At 38.6% G+C, this 23,140-nt stretch overlaps 1 protein-coding gene and 1 pseudogene across 4 annotated transcripts in view; one reads left to right on the top strand and one right to left on the bottom strand.

Annotated features, from left to right (window-relative positions):
- Nucleotides 1-23,140, bottom strand: part of KCNK2 (potassium two pore domain channel subfamily K member 2) — a 227,805-nt gene that overhangs the window by 79,781 nt on the left and 124,884 nt on the right. The gene's annotated exons all lie outside the window — the stretch shown is intronic.
- Nucleotides 1,441-4,628, top strand: LOC123389687 (annotated as a pseudogene).

The following is a 23,140-nucleotide window of genomic DNA, read 5'->3' as shown; positions in this document are numbered from 1 at the left end:
CAATATATTACAGCCATTCCTGGATTCCTGACTCAAGAGATATGTGGCCTTTGTAAATTATATCCTCATTTGGTAAAAGATATATTCCTATTATTATCTACCTCATCGAGTTAGGTATCACATGAAAGGGGCTCAGGAAATTTTTTCATATGGTATATGGTATATTTAGGTGGTATAATATATTTATTTAGGTGGTATAATAATTTTTTTTATTTAGGTGGTATAATATATTTAGGTGGTATATTTAGGTGGTATAATAATATTTAGGTGGTATAATAATATTTATATTTAGTTGGTATAACAATAATTATTATAATTACTATTAATCATACTGTTGGTAGTAAGTAAAGATGAGCAGATCAATGTATTTAGCCCAGTCAGTATGCAAACTATTTAATAGCCAGATTATTGGGGTCATGAATACACAGTGTTCTTCACTATGTTCTATCAAACCAGGGACGCCATAATTTAGAAGGAGCACTGGCAAAACAGCATGCATAGAAGAAGGCAACTTTTCACATATGGCATCTACACATTTATCTCATTTGTCTCCCATCTGTTCTTTTTTTTTATTTATTTTTTATTTTTTTTTAAGATTTTATGTATTTATTTGACAGAGAGAAATCACAAGTAGATAGAGAGGCAGGCAGAGAGAGAGAGGGAAGCAGGCAAGCAGAGAGCCTGATGCGGGACTGAATCCCAGGACCCTGAGATCATGACCTGAGCTGAAGGCAGCGGTTTAACCCACTGAGCCACCCAGGCGCCCCTCCCATCTGTTCTTTTTGGTTCATATCTACTAATGCCTTGGAGTGCTGAACACCAGAGCAATATGTACAAAGAATACAACCAGGGCAAGTGGGAAAAGGGTCTGGAAATCTTGCATGAAGATAATTTTAATGGAAAAATTTTAGGCTGGGCTATTTGGGACAGTGCACCATTACTGAATGCTATCCAAGAAAGAAACTTGACAATCTCAACTCCGTCCTGTAGTCAACATCAATCAGCAGAGTAGCAAGAACGAGAAGGCCCTGCTAAGTCAGCGGGGTGGGCTGCTTCGACACAGGTTCTTTGATTATTCCAGACAGTCTTGCTAAGATCCAACAATGTTATTTATTGCCTCTCTCCGGATGAATGAGTACGTGGTTAGAGGTAGGGCTGAATTCTGAGTCACCCTATTCCATCGCATTTTCTCTTTTTTGATTAAGAGGGAAAAGGTCTTCAGAGTTCTAGCCATAAGAAGTAAGCTGCCTTCAGGAAGGACCGGAGATGAAAAATAAGGGATGCTGTTAGTGAGCCCTCTTGCTCAACTGTAGGCTCCAACAATTAAAACCAGAAATAGATAAGACAGCTTAACTCATGCTCCAACTAAAATCCTCTATGCTTATTTCTTACCACAAGTTTTAAACATTCCAGACACCAGACCACAAAGCACTGATAGCAATGGAATGTCTGGAAGACTTCACCTCACAGGTCCCCTTCCCTGCCCGTGATCCTGACCATGACCTCCTGACCCTCATCTATGATCGCATGCTCTACCTGCTCTCTTCATGTAACCCCCTGCCCCTAATCTTTCTTTATAAAACTCTAGGTGTCCATCTTACTGGTGCAGAGGTCATTTGTTAAGACTTGAATCTGCCACCTCCTCCAGCAGCCAGCACCCGAAATAAATTTCTGCCTTTCTCTTTTCCAAACCCTGTCTCTTGAGTTATTGGCTTCTCTTATCATGAGTTTATCTGAGTTTGTTGGGCAGTGGTGTTGACAAATCCAGTGAGGAGCTTTGCTTCTGATTTGTCTAGGCCCCTCGGGATTCCTTGGAACAGAGCCGTTGGCCAAGGCAGCACACCAGGGCTCACCCATTCATTTCCTGAGTTAGCAGCTGTGATAGATTAATAGATAATAATAAAATTTTTTTAAAATTCTAACTGTAGCATTGCTATAAACAGGCTCTAGTGTTCAAAAAATAAAAGTCTAGCTGTCCGACAGCTCAGTTTGATCTGTTCCTTGAAAGCTAAATGGGCATAAGAAACAAAGCCTCCAAGTTTTCATCCATCATTGACTCAGAATCAGCCTGCAGGCCACTGGAACATCTTCAGAAAAGCTGACAGAAAGCCTGTTTACATCACCAATGCAAGAACCCAGATCCAAAGAAAATTTGAGATATAAGGAAAGCCAGTCTACCTTTCATTGGTCAAAAAATTGGAGACAGGGGCTTTGTAGCATCTCTGTACTTCATTTTTATTACCTCCAAGTCAAAATTAGCCTAAGAGAGACCAAGGGGAATGAAGGAATGAAGTTTCCTGAGATGTCTTCTGTTGTGCTTCCAAATATGTCTTTCATTACCATTATACTGAGCTTCATGATGAATCTGTGCCTCCTAGTGACATCCTTCACAGACTGACCACTTCCCAAGGACAGACACACACAGTGACTCGGCAGTTTTCGGACATAAAGGGAATGCCTACAACTCCCCAGACATTTCCTTGGGTGAGAGAACGAAATGGCTGATCAGAGGATGATCCCTTATGAACCTCTCTCCCCTGAGTAAAATAAGAGGAGACTTCCCTCCACAGATTTACCACATGTTTTAACCAATCAGTGGGCACTGGTTAAATAACTTATTCTATCAATGGATTTATGAAAGGTATCCATTGATTCTAAGCAGTAAGCTAAGCTTTTAAAATATTAATCATTGTGATTGTCGGAATTTCCTGACTCTTTCCCTTGTCAGTTAGCAGCACCTTCATTGCCTCCGGGCAAAATGGATTGTTACAGCAAGAAGAAAAGTGAAAAGAAATAGTATTAAGTTTTGTTCTCTTTTAACATCTAAATTAAGGTGTTCACAACAAAATGTATCCTTTGAGGAGAGCAGAAGTCAGGTTATGGCATAACGTGCAAAATAAGAGGGTAAAATGTATGCCTTCCAAAAAGCTTGAGGGAATAGACAAGACTGACCAGGGTTGGGGCATGACTTTCGAGGAGGTGCAGTTAAGCAGAAACCAAAGGACAGGACCTTGAGGTGGGGGATGGGGGGCAGGTTCCAATGGTATACTGGAGCTCACCTGACAGATCAACTATTAAATCATCAGGATTTTTTACAAGCCAGTTGACTTCACATTGGTAGCCTGGAATCAGCTATAGAAGGAATATTTATACCACAGAAATTGACAAGCAATACAATTTAGCCTCCCCCACCTAATCTTTACCAATATGCTATAGAATAAAATACAGTAAAATTTAAGAGACTGTATGTAGTCTTTGCCAGAGATCTGGAGGGAAGCCAAGTCCATGCCTGTGGGCCAACCCTTGATATTTATATTTATGTTCACCATTAGAACACCTATCACTGTTGCTGCACTTTGCTCTAAGGGAAGGGCCTTCCCTGGAAAGCCACTATAAGTCCATTGTAAGTGTACCATCTAGCAGGAGACCCAAATATGCCACTCTCATTTCAATAGTCTCAAGTGAACAGGCCATTATTCTGGGATCATGTATTAATACTACAAATAAATAATACTCCTCTTCATGCACTGTGCATACTTGGCAATTATTTAATTATCTGTAAGAGTTCATTTAATGTCTATATTCCCCACTTGACTATGAGTTCCATGAGTGGAGAGGTTGATTTATTATTTTTATAAATATTTTTACAAGTATAATTCCAAAATCTTCCTGACTTATTAACTAGTGCATAATTGGTAATCAGTAAGTTTTCTTCAGGGACTGACTGACACATACATCTAAAAATCTCACAATACTTTAGAAAGTGGAAAAGAAAATAAAATACAGGGAAGTAGAATATCTCTGTGTGGGAATTTATAAAAAAAAATCAAATTTCTCCTTCACTAATTAATAAATTTTCTATATTTACAATCAAAGTTCCATAGTTTTAAAAATTTTACAACTTAATGAGATGATTCTAAAATTCACCTGGAATAGAATTAATAGCAGTCAATAAATATTCTATTTTATTTTATTTGTTATTTTTAAAATAAAGTATTTATTTTTAAAGATTTTATTTATTTGACAGAGAGAACCCATGCAGAGGGAGGAGCAGGCAGAGGGACAGGGAGAAGCAGGCCTCCCACTGAGCAGGGAGCCCTATGTGGGTCTCCATCCCAGGACCCTGGGATCATGACCTGAGCTAGAGGCAGTTGCTTAACTAAGCCACCCAGGTGCCCTCAATAAATATTTTAAAAGCAGACTAATGTGAGGCAAAGTTTGCTTCCAAACTAAAAAGATGTTATCTGTAATTTTAAGAATTAAAACTATGTGGCAACCTTCTGCTGCGGGAGCTGTTACGGAGCACCAGCCACGGCTCTGCGCTACCCCATGGCCGTGGGTCTCAACAAGAGACACAAGGTGACTAAGAAGGTGAGCAAGCTGGGGCACTGCCACCGCCATGGGTGCCTCACCAAGCACACCAAGTTCATGCGGACATGATCTGAGAGGTGGGAGGCTTCGCTCCCTGTGAATGGTGAGCCATGGAGCTGCTCAAGTTCTCCAAGGACAAGCACGCCCTCAAGTTCATCAAGAAAAGAGTGGAGGCACACATCCATGCCAAGAGCAAGAGAGAGGAGCTGAGTAATGTCCTCACCGCCATGAAGAAAGTGACAGATAAGAAGGACTGAACCCCCACACCCCCCATGTAATAAAGCCTTTTTGGAACTTGAAAAAAGAAAACCCCAACAAACAAACAAAAAAATGGATGTGGCAAAGTAATGAATGAAAACAACAGAAAGCACAGAAAGAGACCTCAGCATATAAATGAAAATTTGGTAATTTATTTCAAATCAATATAGAAGTAGATTATTTAGTAAGTAGTGATGGGATAAAGACTAAGTCACTTGGAAATAAATGGTGTCCTTGCCTCACTTTATATACTAATATTTTTTGAATGGATTAAATCATCAATTATAAAGAGAATATGACCATAAAATACTACAAAAAAGGGGCAGGAGAATAACTCTTTAAGCACAACTTCTAGGACAGAATCATAAAGAATTTAAAGATAAACATGGCTATCCAAAAAAATATAATGATGCTGTAGGTCAGAGGAAGGGCATAAACTCTATGCAAAGACCAAATGCTTTTCCAAGGGGCAGTGAAGAAAGAGCCAAACGCCTTTCTTGTGGGTCTTCATAGGGTTCCCCTTGGTCAAAGAGGCAAGCTTTCACTTAATTTGCAGGCCTGAAGTTGGATTGAATCTATAGTGTTTGCACTTGTGATTTGAGACATTCTAATTCAGACTTCTACCAAGATCATATAAAACTTCGATTATTAAAGATACATCTGTTATAGGGAAATACATATATTCATAATGATAAGTTGATAAACCCCAAGAGCATTATTGGCTTTGTGTACCTGAGATTTACTGAAAGCCTGTCAACTGGCTGACTTTAACAAACAAGTTCACTTCCATTGAAAAATGTCAGGTTAAGCAAAAGAAATGAAATCTTGCCATTTGCGATGACATGGATGGAACTAGAGGGTATTATGCTTAGCGAAATAAATCAATCGGAGAAAGACAATTATCATATGATCTCCCTGATATGAGGAAGTTGAGAGGCAACATGGGGGGTTTTGGGGGTAGGAAAGGAATAAATGAAACAAGATGGGATTGGGAGGGAGACAAACCATAAGTGACTCTTAATCTCACAAAACAAACTGAGGGTTGCTGGGGGAGGGGGGTAGAGAGAGGGTGGCTGTGGATATTGGGGAGGGTATGTGCTATGATGAGTGCTGTGAAGTGTGTAAACCTGGTGATTTCAAAATACCCCTGGGGCTAATAATACATTTATGTTAAAAAAATGTAAAAAAAAATCAGCCTAAACATGTAATAAGCAATACCTTTGGATAATAGTAGTCTTCCTACCCTCTGAGTGAGACTTACAGGTAGTAAGTAACAGAGTTAAACTATTTGGACTTACTGGCTGCAGTGTATATATTCCAGATTTAAGAGTTTTATTTAACTAATAGTAGTTCGTGAAAATCTTTGCTCTCTTAGCCAGTATTCAATGTGGAGACTATAGTTTATGATTACGTTTATTGACAACAGCAATGATAAAAGCAACAATAATTTGAAATTGCACTTATGTGGACCCTTCTAGAGGTAAACACAATAAAAAAAATCTAAGTAATTCTGACCCAAAATTTAGGAGGTGGAACTCTAGTACTCCACTCCCATGGAGAGAAAATTCAGGTAAGAAAAATACTGCATACTATTATTTTACTCTGATCAATTCTATATCATAAAACACTAAGTTGTATGCAAAAAGAGAAGAAATCAAATATCACAGCAATCAGTATGATTTAATTCTGTTCAGTGACAAATTATTCAATAATAACTACATGCCATTCACTGTGCTAGATACTCAAGATAGAAAGATGAAGAAAACACTAGATTTAAAAATTCCAAATTGTTAATAAAATCAAATAAATATGCCACCTGCCAAGTTTTTTAAAAATAAGATTTTACTTTTAAGAATCTCTACACCCAACATGGGGCTTGAACTCACAACCCTGAGATTAAGAGTTGCACGCTCCGTCCACTGAGCCAGCCAGCCACCCCTACCGACCTTTCTTTAAAGGTGCATAAATGGACAAAGACTTGCTACACAGAAAACAAGGATGGCAATATGTATGTGAGAAAAATCCCTGTTAAGACACTGCACTTAAAAAGCTGTGTAGCAGAAGTTTGGTTCCATGTTGACTTTGATCTCTGAAAGGGAGTTAGGTCTATTCAAACGTTGAATCTATGCAGAGGCCATAAGCTCTCAGTACACGGTATTTAAGTACAGACAGTAGAATAGACCCAAGGAGAGCCTGGAGTAACTCCCTACTGGGGCAATAAATGTTAATGTGCTATATCAGGAAATTCAGCAAGGACCCAAGGACAAATGAAGAGTGAGGAGTAAAAAGAGAATGAAAAAGAGAAGGGAAAAAAAAACCATCCTACTCAACATGAGTGTCTAAATAATAAGTCCATAAATAAATCAAGTGTCAAGAAATCTGAACACAATCAACACCTGCAGGCAGGAATTTCTCTTAAGTGAAAATAATTTTAGGGGACAGTCCGAACTAAATTTTGAAAGAAGCTGATTAGAATATCCAGAGATTTAAAAAAAAATGTTTTTATTGAAAGTATGCAATAAATAGGTACAAAATATAAACAGGTAGATAAGAAAAGGAATAAATAAGAAATCTTGGAAATGAATTATATTAGCTATTTTTTAGGGAAAAAAAATAGAGGAAATGGACTGATATAGGTGAAGGAAGGACTGTGATACTGAATAATGCATATGTAACTTGACACAGAAAGGAAAAGGGATTTAAAACAAAAACACGGTGGGGGGCACCTGGGTGGCTCAACTCAGGTCATGATCTCAGGGTCCTGGGATTGAGCCCTACACCAGGCTCTCTGCTCAGCAGGGAGGCTGCCTGACTCTGCCTGCCTCTCTGATAACTCCCTCTCTGTCAAATAAATAAAATCTTTAAAAACAAACAAAACCAAAAACAAGGGGACGCCTGGGTGGCTCAGTTGTTAAGCGTCTGCCTTCAACTCAGGTCATGATCCCAGTGTCCCAGGATCGAACCCTGCATCGGGGTCCCTGCTCAGTGGGAAGCCTGCTTCTTTCTCACCTAACCACCCCCTTGCTTCTGTTTCCTCTCTTGCTATGTCTCTCTCTGTCAAAAAAATAAATAATATTAAAATAAAATAAAATTAAATTAAATTAAAACATAAAGAAGTATTAAGAGACAGATGGGGAGGACTAAGAGACCTTAGCAATCATATATGAGTTCCAGGAGGGGAAATAGAAAGACTAGCAAGGACACAATATTTAAATACGGTTATGCTGGGACCAAAAAAAAAAAAAAAATGGGCAGAGGACATGAACAGACATTTCTGCAAAGAAGACATCCAGATGGCCAACAGACACATGAAAAAGTGTTCAACATCACTCACCATCAGGGAAATGCAAATCAAAACCACAATGAGATATCACCTCACACCAGTCAGAATGGCTAAAATTAACAAGTCAGGAAATGACAGATGCTGGCGAGGATGTGGAGAAAGGGGAACCTCCTACATTGTTGGTGGGAATGCAAGCTGGTGCAACCACTCTGGAAAACAGCAGGGAGGTTCCTCAAAAAGTGGAAAATAGAGCTTCCCTATGACCCAGAAATTGCACTACTGGGTATTTACCCTAAAGATACAAACATAGTGATCCGAAGGAGCATGTGCACCTGAGTGTTTATAGCAGCAATGTTCACAATAGCCAAACTAAGGAAAAAACCTACATGTTCATCATGTAGGATAGATGAATGGATAAAGAAGATGTGGTGTGTATATATATATAAAATGGAATACTATGCAGCCATCAAAAGAAATGAAATCCTGCCATTTGAGACAGCGTGGATGGAACTAGAGGATATTATGCTTAGCGAAATAAGTAAATCGGAGAAAGACAACTATCATATGATCTCCCTGATATGAGGAAGTGGAGATGCAACATGGGGGCTTTTTGGGGTAGGAAAAGAATAAATGAAACCATATGGGATCAGGAGGGAAACAAATCACAAGAGACTCTTAATCTCATAAAACAAACTGAGGGATGCTGGGGGGGGGGTGGAGGGTATAGGGAGGGGGTAGTGGGGTTATGGACATTGGGGAGGGTATGTGCTATGCTGAGTGCTGTGAAGTGTGTAAACCTGGCAATTCACAGACCTGTACCCTGGGGCTAATAATACATTATATGTTTATAAAAAAATAAAAAACAATTGAAAAGAAAAAAATTGTTAGCTGAGAACTCAAGAATTGAAGACCTGTGGACTCATATTAAAAGTGCACTCTTAGTGTTAAATATGATAACTAAATATATACCCATGCCTAGACACATCATAGAGAAACAAAGAATATACAAATAAAGATAAAATCTAAAAAGCTATCAGGGAAAAGATTATTTACAAAGGAACAACACATGAGTAATAGCAGTCATTGGAAAATAATGGATTCCTGATATCTTCAAATTGCTAATAATCATTACCCTGAAATTTTATATTTAGCTAAACTATCAAAGAAGAATGAAAGGCCCTATCTTAGCATTTCCCAGCAAAGTCCTTACCTCCCCCAGAAAACCCTCACTAAAATCACTATCTAGGTATGCTTGAGAAATCATGTACACCAGAAAAGGAACCCAGAAGGAAAACAGCGTAAGAGAAACGGAAGTGGGCATGGAAGTGGAAAAAATGTCAGAAAATATGGTCAACTAGTAACTGCAAAATATGTGCACATACATGAACATACACACAAATACAACGGACAACAGTAACAAGATGGATGGCAGAATGGAGAGGTTCAAAAGTAAGCAATTTGGCTAAAATGCTTAGAAATATAAAGCAATAGCCAAAAAAAATGTGTTTGAGAATGACGGTAACCACAATCATTCCAACAGAAGAGTAGAAAAATAGTGGGAAAAGGAACAAAGAAAGAGAATGACATCAACAAGAAAAAGGTCCAAATACATAAATAATCACAGATTATGTAAATAGATTAAACACAGGGATTATTAGCATTCCTAAAAATATCACAGATCAGATGAAAATAAAGGGATTTTTGAAAAAGGACCTGTCAGCAAATCCTGATCGAAAGAAAGTCAATGTAACAATGTTAATACCAATCAAACAGAATTTAAGTCGAAACGTACTCTTAAGCATAATGAGATTAAAAAATTATAGGACTGAGGAGGCCTGAGTATAACCTGGAAAGCCTTATAGATATAAGGATGCAGAGAAAGCATTTGACAAAATTGAATAGAAATGGAGTTTTATTAACATGGTTTTAAATTAAAAAAACCAATAGCTGACTTATTCTTAAGATGAAGCTTGAAAGCATTGACTTCAAGATAAGGATCATGACAAATACATCATCCTCATGACTTTTCTATTATGTTCTATTGTAAGTCAATGCTATAGGCTTCTTTAAAAAAAAATGAGAAAACAAAACCTGAAGCTAAAACTGTTTTTTAGAGAATATACTTGTATACATAATAAAACCATGAAATAAAATAAAGCCAAGAAGTTTTCTAAATTCAAAGTCAAGAAAGACAACAATAATACAATATATTTATATGTGCTTATGTGCTATACACTCTTAAAAGCAATTAAATATTGATTTAGTTAATCCTCACAATAATCACTGAGGGGGTAGGTTTCAATATCCTCATTTTGTGAATGAGGAAACTGAAGCATGGAAAGGTTGGATCATTTTCCCCAAGGATACAGAGCTAGTGAAGTGGGGGAGCTGGGATTCAAACCCAGGTATGTTAGATCTGGTGTCTGGGTTCTAATCACACATGCCACAACACTCCTATACTCCCGGAAAGAACCAAATCAGCCAATGTAGTGTAAAGGCAGAAAGAGTCAATGATCATATGGTTTCACTTATCTGTGGAGCATAACAAATAACATGGAGGACATATGGAGATGGAGAGGAGAAGGGAGTTAAGGGAAACTAGAAGGGGGAATGAACCATGAGAGACTGTGGACTCTGAAAAATAATCTGAGGGTTCTGAAGGGGCGGGGGTGGGAGGTTGGAAGAGCCAGGTGGTGGGTATTATGGAGGGCACATATGGCATGGAGCCCTGGGTGTGGTGCATAAATAATGAATTCTGTTATGCTAAATGAAATTAATAAAAAAAAGCTAAGGATCTCAACAACATTAGCAATAAAGATAGCTAAGAATAAATACAGATAACATGTGAGTATTTTATGGATACAATTACCCCCAAATTTGCAAAATAAATGACATAAAAAGAAACCTGAAGATACAAAGATATATGTGTTATTTTTGCTTAATTTACGCTAAATACAACTGCAATAGATATTTTGAAAGCATTTTCAGCGGGATTTTATGAACTTTTATAAAAGTCTGTGAGAAAGTAAAGGCCCACCAATAGCTAAGAAATATTCGAATACTTGGGGAGAAAAATGAGGTGGGAAGGTATGTCCTATATGATATGGAAACCTGCTATGGCTATTAAGAGACAGTATGAGTAAGACATTGGGTTACTGGACAGGGAGAGGGAGACCAATCAGAACAGAACAGAGAGCTCAGAAACAGACCCAAACATATCTGGAAGCATGAGTATCTGCCAAAGGGGGAGAGAAGATAAACTCATCAACGAATGTTGATGAATGGGAGTGCAGAGGTGGCTTCCTGGTGAGACCGGAAAGGACAATAAAGGGTCTTCAACTTCTTGTATTGTTTCACTTAAAAACAGTAACACACTGAAAAAATAAAATTAAACAAACAAACAAACAAACAAAAACCCCAGTAACACCAGAAACAGCATGAAGCAATGGATAGATATGGTGAAAGTGGGTGATAGATGGTCATGTGCATATGACTCTTTGTAGACATTACTACTATTTGAAATACTGCACAATAGTAAAAGCAGAATAGCTATAAATACATTTGTAGGTCAAGAAGACATTGGACAATATTCTGCACCATTTCTTATAGTTCTCTGAGAGCTAGAAATAGAAAGTTATCTTATCATGACACAGAATTCTATCTCAAAACACTCAATATCATACTTAATATTAAAGTACAAGAGGAATCCTCCTAAATATCCAGAGGGGTGGAGTGCCTGGGTGCCTCAGTCATTAAGCATCTGCCTTGGGCTCAGATCATGATCCCACGGTGCTGGGATCGAGCCCCGCACTGGGCTCTCCGCTCAGCAGGAAGCCTGCCTCTCCCTCTCCCACTCCCTCCGCTGTATTCCTTCTCTCTCTCTCTCTCTCTTTGTCAAAAAAAAAAAAAAAAAAAAAAACAGAGGGAAAAGGATATCCATTTTACAACTCTTAAATAGTATTATTCTTCAAGTTCTAGCATGAGCAATAGCAGTAAACATAGAAAAGGAATAATTATTATAAAAAGAAAGATAAGTCTTAGTTATGGGTGGAATTAAATATCTAGTAAATACAAGAGAATACTGAATATTGTATAGAGAAAAGCTCAGCAAAATAGCTGAAGGCATGATAAATATGCAAAAACCAATGGCATTATAATATTTGAGCACTACTTTCAAAGTACTAAATGGGATGGAATATGACTTATTTATAGTATTAAGGGAAATACGAGATACCTGTAAGTTCTCTGATCAAGACATACACAAGAACTTTAGAGAATAGCTTGAGCTACTGTAGAATGGGATGGAATAACAGAAAAAAAATAGAATAAGGGCAGGGATAGCACATACTGTTGTTGTTGTTTTTGTTGTTTTTAAATATCACGAGTAGGTTGGAAATGGAATGATTACTCAACTGGAGTGCTGAGCAAACAGATTACTCTTCTGGAGGGACAAATATTTCACCCTGTGTGAAAAGCAAGTACCACACAGATGAAAATACAAATACGTTCACCAAACTTAACTACTTCCTTACTGGGCCCTGCTATGTTTCTTCCTCTGCCTCAAACGCACACCCTACCCCACCCACTCTTCACCTGGCTCACCCCTAAGAATCCCTCATTATTTAGGTAAGCTATTAATTTCTCCAGGAAGCCTCCCTGGAGCCCTGGCTACACACCACCAAGACTGACTTTGACCTCCCTCCTGCGTACACATGTGCCTATCCTAAGACTTCTCTCACCAGATTGTAATCCTCAGTTCTGTAATCAGAAGTTCTGTAAGGTTAGGCACCATGTCTTAGTCATCACTACTGTCCTGGTGCATTTCCACTCAAGGTCTAAACAAATTGCCAAAAGTTCCCTTCCTACTGTCTCCCATTCCTGGCAGCGATCTGCATTCTCTTCTGGCAGCTCCTCATTCTAAAAGGGCTGAGGGTTTCAAGAGAACCTGAAGAAGTTTCAGAGCTTGCATCTAGAATGTTCTCAAACAGCTGTTTGCTTGTGGATCTCACCGAAATGGTGGCGTTATGAAAAGAAGCGGCATGAAGCCATCCCTCTTTTCTCTTTAGCCCTTAAAAATCTCTTCTGCACACAGTATGTCTTCATGGGTTTTATTTATTGCTTTGACTTCTGAATAGTACTTTTCCTTTCAAGATAATCAGACTGGCAAGTGTCATCTCCCTCCCAACAGTAGCTCAGAGTTTTGTCTTAGTGGTGACCAGCAGATGACTCCAGTGGCAGCTCACTTTGTCTTGCCACTGTCTCATCCGCACAATTCCAGGACCCAACACGAACAGCCTCGCCACTACCATCGAGGCTTAAATCAATCACTGCACAGCCAAAGTTCTCAAATCTCCTTCATGCCCGGGTCCTAAAGCCTCGTGGTTTTGTAGGTAGCAAGGCGGATCCCTTCAACACCACCCTTTGGTTCCCTTCCCCTCTTAAGAGTTCCATTGCCACTACCTCAAGGCCTCAAGACAGCCTGAGGGTGGCCTTTTCTCATCCAAATCTGCCTCAAAATAGTTCATCCTCCCCACGGCACAGTACCTGCCGTCTTGAGACTCCTTTTCAGTGCTAGATGTTCCAAGGTCTTTCTGTACAAATCACCTCTGCTTATTTCCCCATATTCCTTGTTATACAATCGTTCTACCTTCCAGTAACACCAAATCATAATGACTCGTTGAGGAAAGTGAGCCCACGTTTCTGATTCTTTACGTGTTTCATGTTGTTTGTTCCAATGGTTGTACCAATTTGGCCCGTCAGTTACCATGCTGAAATCCTGTCTGTCTTCCTCTTCCCCCTTCCAACACCCAGCATCCCCTCCTCTTCCAACCAGGTGGGATCTTGCTTTCTTTCAACAAATAGTACTTCCCATTGCCTTTGGAGGAATTATGCATTACTCTAACATGAATTCTTGTCCTTTAATCATATGCTTTTCCCTCACTTCTTGGTGACAAACTTCTTGGGATTCTGTTTTAGAATTTTCTTCTTTCCTTTACATGTCTGGTGTCGTGCTTTGCTTATAGCAGATGTTCAAGAAAATTGGTTGAATTGAGAATATCCGTGGGCTTTCATTAATATCTCATTTTAAAATTAAATAGACTTACTCATATCTAAATTAATCTACAGTAGGATTCTCTTTTTTACTGCTTTTAATTTTATTCAGGACTGACAAGGAAAAGATAAGTTCTTGATCTGGGCAAACTGTATTTTAAAAATTACCTCTGAAAATAATAATTAAAATATTACCTTAATACAAAACAACTTAAACTATTTTAGATGCAGAAAAATATTAATATCATAGGGCATAAGAGTAAGATGTTGGAAGTAGGTGAGAAAAGGAACAATATAAATTCAACATGTGCTCGCTTAGCAACCTAAAAAAGAGCAAGCCTTTCAGAAATTGAAGTGAAATGATAATCATCACATCTGGTCTTTTTAAAAAAGCTAGTCAAAGTCACAGCTTTGCTATATAGCAAAGAACCCAACCAAACACTGGAGAAGAAAATATGTCTCCAGAAAAATGTGATCCTAATTAAAAAACAATTAAATCATGTCTTGATAAAAAGATGTATTCATTTCAGAACTTTAACAAAGTTGTACATTGTTCTTCCAGATCACTGGTTTTAAAACAAGGGTACACATCAGAATCACATATGAAACTTAAAAAAAAAAATCCACCCCAGAACAAGTAAATTATTGTCTTCCACTGGAAGGGGACGGGAATGTGTACATGTATTTTCAAATATCTACAGAAGTGATTCGGATTTATACACCTGTAATAGGGGCAGGGTTTATGGGTCTAAAGCCATAGGGAGAAGGGGCTCTTTAGGAAAAAGAATACAAAATTAGAAAGTAAACCCATGTAAGTGGGAACAGGGGTTCTGAAGCTTAACTCTCACCAGTCTCAAGTAAGTCTGCCTCTGTCTCTCTGTATTTAGGATGACCTTGATCACAGCACCCCTTTAGACTGGCTATGGCATTAGTCTATTACTATGTTGTTATTACCAATAATAAAACATAATGAAATAATTTTCATTGCAAAAGAAAATAAGGGCCAACACTAAATATTGTTCTCTCACTATGTGCTAGATATAGTGCTCATCCCTTCCTGTGGACACCTAACTAAACATCCACAACCCGATGAGATTAAGCACAACTAATTATCCCTGCGCTCTGAATGTGGGAACTGCGGCTTATTGAAGTGAAATACTGTGTTCAACCTTAAACAGTTAGCTAAGCGTCAAGACGGTAACTTAAAATATTAACTCAATTGCTTTGAGATAAGTATTTGGGATCGAGACTATAGATATTGTTTCTCAAAGTTAGTTCTTCTCGGTTCTATAGCCACTGAGTATGGATTCACACCTGGACATGGCCACTATTTGACATTCTGACATACAGTGACATTTTGCCACCATTTGCTGTTTTACCTAGTTAGACGGGAAAAGAAAGGCTAGAGGCATCAAAACAAAGGTGTCAGTTAAAGTCACTAAATCAAAGGACTGTTTGACATTTTAACTTCAACATCATCACTCTTGGACTTGGCCCGGAAGCCACGGGCCTGCAGTTCAAACAGTCTTTCACAAGATGGCTCCCTTGCTATCCTCAGTTGCTACTTATATAATCAAAATCCTACAACGCAATTGTAAAGTTACAAATCTTTAGGAAGGTATGTATTTCTTGTTGGTTTTTGAGCCTTTCTAGAATCAGGACTATCTGATTAAATTGCTACCAGGCACTTTTGTGAACAAGATTCTCTTATATTACCTATATTGAAAGCTAAAAGTTGAGAGGAAATTCCCTTGGCAAAGGAATTTTGCCCAAAAATGATAATAATCTACCTGTGCATGGTTGCCTAACTCCCCCAGCTTCTTCTTTAGTACATTGGAAGTACATCCCACCCTTTTTTCACCCAGGCAAGGATGTGCTTGGTGAGGGCGTGGGAGGAGGGAGAGGGAGGTCTTGCCAGGGGAGAAGGAAGGGCACATTTAGTCCTAAAGTGCTGCTCTCCATTCCCGGGTGAGAAGACCCCAAGTGAAGACAACCCAGGAGGAGGGAAACAGCTTATCTCAAGTTTTTCTCAGTTTCTGCAAGCCTCTCACCGAGAGCACATTGAACTGGTTTTAGATTTAATTCTGAGTTATTTTACAGATATGCATTTAAAAAAATATTTATTTTATTGTATTTATTAATTGACAGAGACAGCAAGAGAGGGGACACAAGAAGGGGCAGTGGGAGAGGGAGAAGCAGGCTTCCCGCTGAGCAGGAAGCCCAATGAGGGGCTCGAACCCAAGACCCTGGGATCATGACCTGAGCCGAGGGCAGATGCTTAATGATGAGCCCCCAGGAGCCCCTCAAAAGATCTATTTATTTCAGAGAGAGAGAGTGTGTGGGAGCATGAGTCAGGGAAGGGGCAAGAGGGAGAAAGAGAGAATCTTAGGCAGACTCCCTGCTGAGCGAGGAGCCCAACCCAGGGCTGGACGGATCTGACAGCCCTGAGACCATGACCTGAGCCGAAACCACGAGTAGGTTGCTCAACCAAATGACCCACCCAGGAGCCTCATAAAGATATGCATTTTTTTTTTTTAAAGATTTTATTTATTTATTTGTCAGAGAGAGGAGCGAGTGTGAGCACAAGCAGACAGAGTGGTAGGCAGCGGCAGAGGGAGAAGCAGGCTCACGGCTGAGCAAGGAGCCTGATGCGGGACCCGATCCCAGGACGCTAGGACCATGACCTGAGCCGAAGGCAGCCGCCCAACCAGCTGAGCCACCCAGGCGTCCCAAGATATGCATTTTTGATAAAGCATGACCACTAAATGTTGGCTGACTCTCTTGTCTGATGCTCAAGCCAATAAACAGAGATCTAGTCAAGGTGTAATGAAGTATTTCTATAAATGGCTGCAAATTCATGTGCTATTTAACTAGCTATTATCCAATTCTCCCTTTATCCCAAGAAAAGAGAAAAAAGACCCAGTAGCACTAAAGAAATGGGGAACTACTTCTAGTAAAAAATATGAATGATGAGTTGTTCCACTTTTTTTTTTTTTTTTCAAAGAGAGAAAGAGAGCTTAAGCACACATGGGAAAGGGAGCAGGCATGGACAGAGGGAGAGGGAGACAGAATCTTAAGTAGGCTCTATGACCAATGCAGAGCACCATGTGGTCTCCATGTGGGCTCTCAAGACCCTGAGATCATGACCTGAGCCAAAATCAAGAGTTGAATGCTTAACCCACTGAGCCACTCAGGTGCCCCAAATTTTTCCATATTTTGAGAGAGCTTATAAATCAGGAATCTGAGCTTCTATAACACATTTGCTGGAAATCATACTTTTAATGGTTACTGCTAAAACAATTTTCCAGTAGGACCTTCAGTACAATTTGATGTCATATTCCTGACCGTACATGGTATCAAACAATAAACTACAAAAGCAATAAATAAGGAGGCCTGGCATGCAATTCTTGATCTTGGGCCATGAGTTCTAGCCCCATGCTGGCTGTAGAGTTTACTTAAAAAACAAAAAACAAAAACAAAAGAAACCAAGCCACAAATAAAACTATACCATCCATTAGCAAAGATTGACCAGAGTTTGGTCAGGCTCTTTTGAGCTCTCTTTTTTGATTAAATCTTGGGCTCCTGTGTCCTTAAGTCCAGTTCTAGCACGAAGCCTGCTCAGTCCATTTAGACAGACTCCCCCATCCTAAAGATCTTATCACTCTCCACAGCCCATCAGGTTCCTCATCCTTTACCACTGCCAAGGTAATCTCTGAATATCCAACAGCCTCTAGCAATAATCTTGATGGTTGTTTTAGCCCCAATTCTCCCTTACCCCTAATGTCTTCTCCTAGTAATTTTCTATTCACTGACCTCTTCCCTGCTCCTTGGCTATAAATTCCCACTTTGCCTTGGTGTATTCAGAGTTGAACCCGATCTCTCTCCCCTACTACAAACGTCCACATCACAGTCCTTATACTTATCACAATGGTCCTAAAGAAGATTTGTCTTACCTTCTTTAACGAGTGTCATTAAATAATTTTTTCTTTGACACTATAAGTGGTAAAAGGATAAAACTATATATTAATCGATCATCAAACCACCCTAAAAGTAATACAATAGAAACAACAGATGCAAAAAATTAAATTTTTCTGCATTTTAGAAAGTTGGACCTTAATAGACATGAATAACCTGAATGGTAAAAAAAAAGCTATACTATCTTTGATTTGCAATTATTTTCCTAAAATAAGTCAAATACACTCATTCGAATTTATTTTCAAGTATATTGAGGTCAGTATTGCATGATGGTTAAGACTGTAGGTTCTGGTGTCCAAATGTCTGGGTTTGAATGTTAGCTTTGCCCCCTCTAATTCCTGAGAAAATGACTAAAAAACCTCTGTGCCTTAGCTTCCCATTTTTAAAAGAGGAATGAGGATTATGTGATCTAATAGACATAAGGGTCTTAGTATGGCAACTGGCCCACAGTGGCAGTTTAAGTCTCTTTCCTGGTCATACAGACTCACTTCCTTAGCTCAGGTACTGCCACCCATGCTCAGATTTAGTGCCAGGTATGGATAAAAATAAAGGTGACACTGAGGATGATTTTGCTTTTTCACTTGAAACATGTTTAAAGTTAGGAGTTGAGCCTGCATTTTCTTTTCAGGCTCCCCCTTTGCAGATTATGCGATGGGACAAAAACAGCTATTGAACCAATGAAGTCATCCTGGAAATGAAGTGCCAGAAGTTACTGCAGTTCACCACTCACTGACAGGGCCAAGCAGGTGTTGGCAGCTCTCAGAGTATCTCTGCCTTCAAGAGCAAGTGGTCAACTTGACATCTCTCAGAGGATTGCTAGACAGGCTCTTGTCTGAGATGGCCTATTAGTTTTCCATATTCACGATACAAAGTGCCATGAATTGAGGGAAAAAAGGCATCTGCATTTTAAAAGTATTGTTTTTTATTTTTAAAATGATTTTATTTATTTATTTGACCGAGAGAGAGACACAACAAGAGAGGGAACACAAGCCAGGGGAGTGGGAGAGGGAGAAGCTGACTCCCCACTGAGCAGGGAGCCCGAATCGGGCCCGATCCCAGGACCCTGAGATAATGACCTAAGCCAAAGGCAGATGCTTAATGACTAAGCCACCCAGGCATCTGCAGTTCTTTTTAAAACAAATCTGTTGAAATGACCAATGGAATTCTCACTGCATCGTTCATTAAACAAACATGGAAAACTGAGGCCAAGAAGACAAGTGTTGGGTGATCACAGCAGAGCATAGGTTGAAGACATAAAATGCAAAGTTGTCAAGTGCTGAATTTAATATGATTTAACGCGAAATTAAGGAACTATGCTTGCTTTGTCTATTGCCTTGAGGCAGTAATGCAAAACTCATCAACTACGGCCCGTGTGTCAGACAGAAGGGAGAGTGTCACAGCCAACCTATCTGGAAGATGCATAATTATCCAGATAGCGACCCTGAGTGTTGACAGCTGAAGTCAGGTCATTTTGATGAACGAACATCACCAAAACCATTAAAGGGCATTGATTAAATTCACTTTAAATGCAACAGCCACTGGCATCTTAAAGATTCATCTCCGCTAGGAGATTAGATTCTCATGTATTCTTTGATTTTGACAAATTAAATTTCCTCCAACTAATTTATTTGTGCATCTCATTTTTTGTAAAGATATACAGTGGAAGAAAACCAAGGATGTACATTTACATGTTTAAAAACTATACCATCAACAACAAAACGGTAAGGCCATTTTAGCTTAAACATCATACAAGGTTTTTCTCACACACGTGGTAAAGGAAGATGGCTATACTGTGCTTAATTCAGAATTTATATGTCAAAAGAGTGCTGAAGAGCACATCGTCCAGTGCATTTTAAGCCTATTTTCTGCCAATTACTTGTAAATTTTCCAAAGGTAACAATGGCAGAGCCCCTTTACCTAGAAAGGTGGAGTCTAGAACTAAGTTCTTAACCATTAGGAGAGAGATAGTAGATGGTTATCTATCTAGACAGTTATCATCAGCTCACTCACAATTTATGATAAAACATAACGATTCTACTTTTTTTCAGCATAGGATGCAACACAGAGATCAGAGGTTACAAGTGCCAACACCATACCCAAGTTCTGTGGGTTTAAAACCTCACTAAAGCCGTGTACCTGCTGCATGATTTAGGCATATTATTTAACCTTTCAGTGCCTTGGTTGGCTAATCCAAGAATGGGTATTTTCTCAGTTGATTCCCAAAGTAACACTCATTTAATAAAACGTATTGAAAGTAAGTTTTAAGACTTATTTACACCAAGGCTCAGAAATGTTAAGTAAAATACGTAAGGGCTATCAGAAGTCACAGCCAGTGCTACACACTGATGTGTCTGACCTCCAAGTCCCGCCTTGCTGCCGAGACAAGCTGTCGGACCTCGGACGCAGCCCACCATCCCTTGCCCCACCACAGACAGACACTCACACACAAACAGGTCTACTTCTCTGTTTCATATCTGTCTGAAATTCAGAAAGTCTAATTTAAAGGGGATTCCCGGAGATGGAGGGTGTGGAGGGAGTATGAAAACCACTGATTCGCACCAGAAAGCATCCTTACGTCTTAGTATCTTGCATACCCTCATTGGACCTTCAAATGAAGCATGAACACATGTTAAAAAAAAGAAAAGGACCTTCAAGTGAAGCATGAACACACATAATGAGGAGAAGGACTGACCTTGTCCTAAATGTGGACTCCTTTGCCCTGAATTCAGTCTATTAGGAAAGCCCAACCCTGGAAGGTAACAGAATTGCCTCAAAGATAGCTCAGAACAATAACTACAAAATAATACTATTTCCTTGTTTCTATAGCAATTCAGAGCCTGTACATGGAGAATATGGGAGGATTTTCCACTCAGGAGAGGGGAGTAGACTGAAATGCACACACCAGTAGCTAAGGCTACTTCTGTTATCCTGCTGGTAAGCCTACCCAAATGAATTAAGGAGAAACAAGTTCTGGGCCTCCATCCCCACTCTGTGTCCTCCAGTTAGAAACACAGATCCAAAGTGAAAGCAAGTAATATAGAAAACTGGAAAAGAGATATCATCTTTTAGACTCCTTTAAAATTATACCTCCCACTCCTAGTCTATTTTCCTAGTCTATTTTTTCCCCACAGCTCTATAATTAACATCTAACATGCCATATAATTTAGTTCCTTGTTAAATCTCTCACTAGTTTTTTTTTTTGTCTGTTTGTTTGATGTATTCCAACCATCTAGACACTACTTAATAGTTGCTCAATAAATATTTGCCAAGTGAATGAATGAGTAAGAGGAAGAGAACATCTCTGAAAGTGGTATACTGCAGAGCCCAGAATATGTCTGGAAGGCATGATAGGAGAGAATAAAACATTAGGTCTATAAATCTGGAGTCTAAAGCCACCAAAAAATGAATTCACTGAGATCTAAAGACAAAATTAAATAAAGAAAAAAAGATGGATAGGATAATATAAGATTGAAAGAAAACTGTACAACTGCAAAAATTAAATCTGTATTTAAGATAATAAGGAGAACTGAAATAGCAAAAATTCTAACCATTGCTGCAGCTTACAGAACACAAAAGAATTTCCAGAATTATAGAAAAAAATAAAGGTAGAAGGAATTTCAAAATGTCAATAATATATAGAGAAAACTGAGAGCAAAGAACAATGCAAAAATTGTCAGTGTCCCTGGAGGTAGAAAAACAATCATCAGAAAAGAATAATCAAAAACATAATTAAAGAAAGGTTAAAAAACCAAAATAAATGAAACCACTGCAAGATTAATAGAAGATCTTCAAACAAAAAAAAAAAGAGACAGGGAGAAGAGGTTTACCAATAAAGGAAGAAAAATCAGGCCAGTATCAAACTTCTCCTAAGAGCGAATGCCAAAAGACAATGCAGAACTATCTCCAGGGTGTGATGGGGAAAAGTTGTGATTCTAGAATCTTATATCCGACAAAATACCTTTCATGCAAGAAAGCCATTTGCAGACATGCAAATATTTATTTCACCCATGTAGCTTCAGTGAAAAAACAGTCTGACAACTTACATAAGCTAATAATTGTGAGATAAATCCTCATAATAACAAGGTATTTTTATGGCATGCTGAATTCTTTCTCTCACAGTTTGAGTGACATATGTTGGATCTTATGGTGGATTATACAACAGTTTAGATGACTGGATCTTGTTGCCTAGGGAATAATGAAAAAAATAGTTTTTTTTTTTTTCTGTTTTACAGTGGTAAAGCAGCACAGTATATAACAAGTAGCCATCACAAATGACAAGTAGATTAAGGAATGACTTTCTGGATCTTTGAAGTTCATATTGAAAGACCCGAGCCATTGTTTTTAGTTTTTAATTTGGAAGATTAATAACCTATCCAATGGCAAGTATCTTAGGCCAACCAGCTCAAATTTATAGTGTCTTTAAGGATGATGTTAAGTATTTCTAAAAAATCAGTGATTTTGATAGGATATCAACTATGTCAACTATATCAAGGAAGCACACACAGGTACATGGCTACAAGGAAATGTAGTCATAGACAGTTACTTCCCTTTTTTATAGTTTTCTGCATTTTTCTTTCTATCAATCATATTGATCTTTTTTCAATTGAAAAAAAGATCAATCTATATCTGATTGATATAACAAAATAATCTTGATTAACAAAATAATCACAATCATGATTTTTTAAAAAGACAAGCATAACAGAAGGACTGTTAAAAAGTGATATTGGATCAAAGAAATGTGAAATCATATATATATATATATGTGTGTGTGTGTGTGTGTGACATAACATTTAAACAGCAGTGTTGCATTGTTCCTAGTGACAAAAACTAATGACCATCAAAGTGGCAGAGATACAATGTATCATTAAAATGGAATACTATGCAGCTGATAAAATAAAGCAGATCTTTAGGAAGTAATAAGAAAAAAATTTTTCAAGACCATTATTATGCAGAAATAGCAAAGCAGAGAACAGCTTTCACTTGTAACATAAAGGACACTGCATATGTTAATTACACCCCGACACACCCCCACACACCCAAATGATGTTCAGAATAATACGTAACAGTGGTTGACTGTAGAGGACGAGATTGGGGGTCAGCTGCAGGCAGGACACTTCGCTGTCACTCTATATAATTTTTAGATTGCTTATTTGTTTCTCATGCATTTGTTTAATCATGTACATGTACTTCTTATTAAATTTT

This window comes from Mustela putorius, unplaced genomic scaffold (assembly GCF_011764305.1).
Source record: "Mustela putorius furo isolate JIRA1106 unplaced genomic scaffold, ASM1176430v1.1 tig00003993_pilon_pilon_pilon, whole genome shotgun sequence".
NCBI lineage: Eukaryota > Metazoa > Chordata > Mammalia > Carnivora > Mustelidae > Mustela > Mustela putorius.
This window is presented reverse-complemented; position numbering and strand designations above follow the sequence as displayed.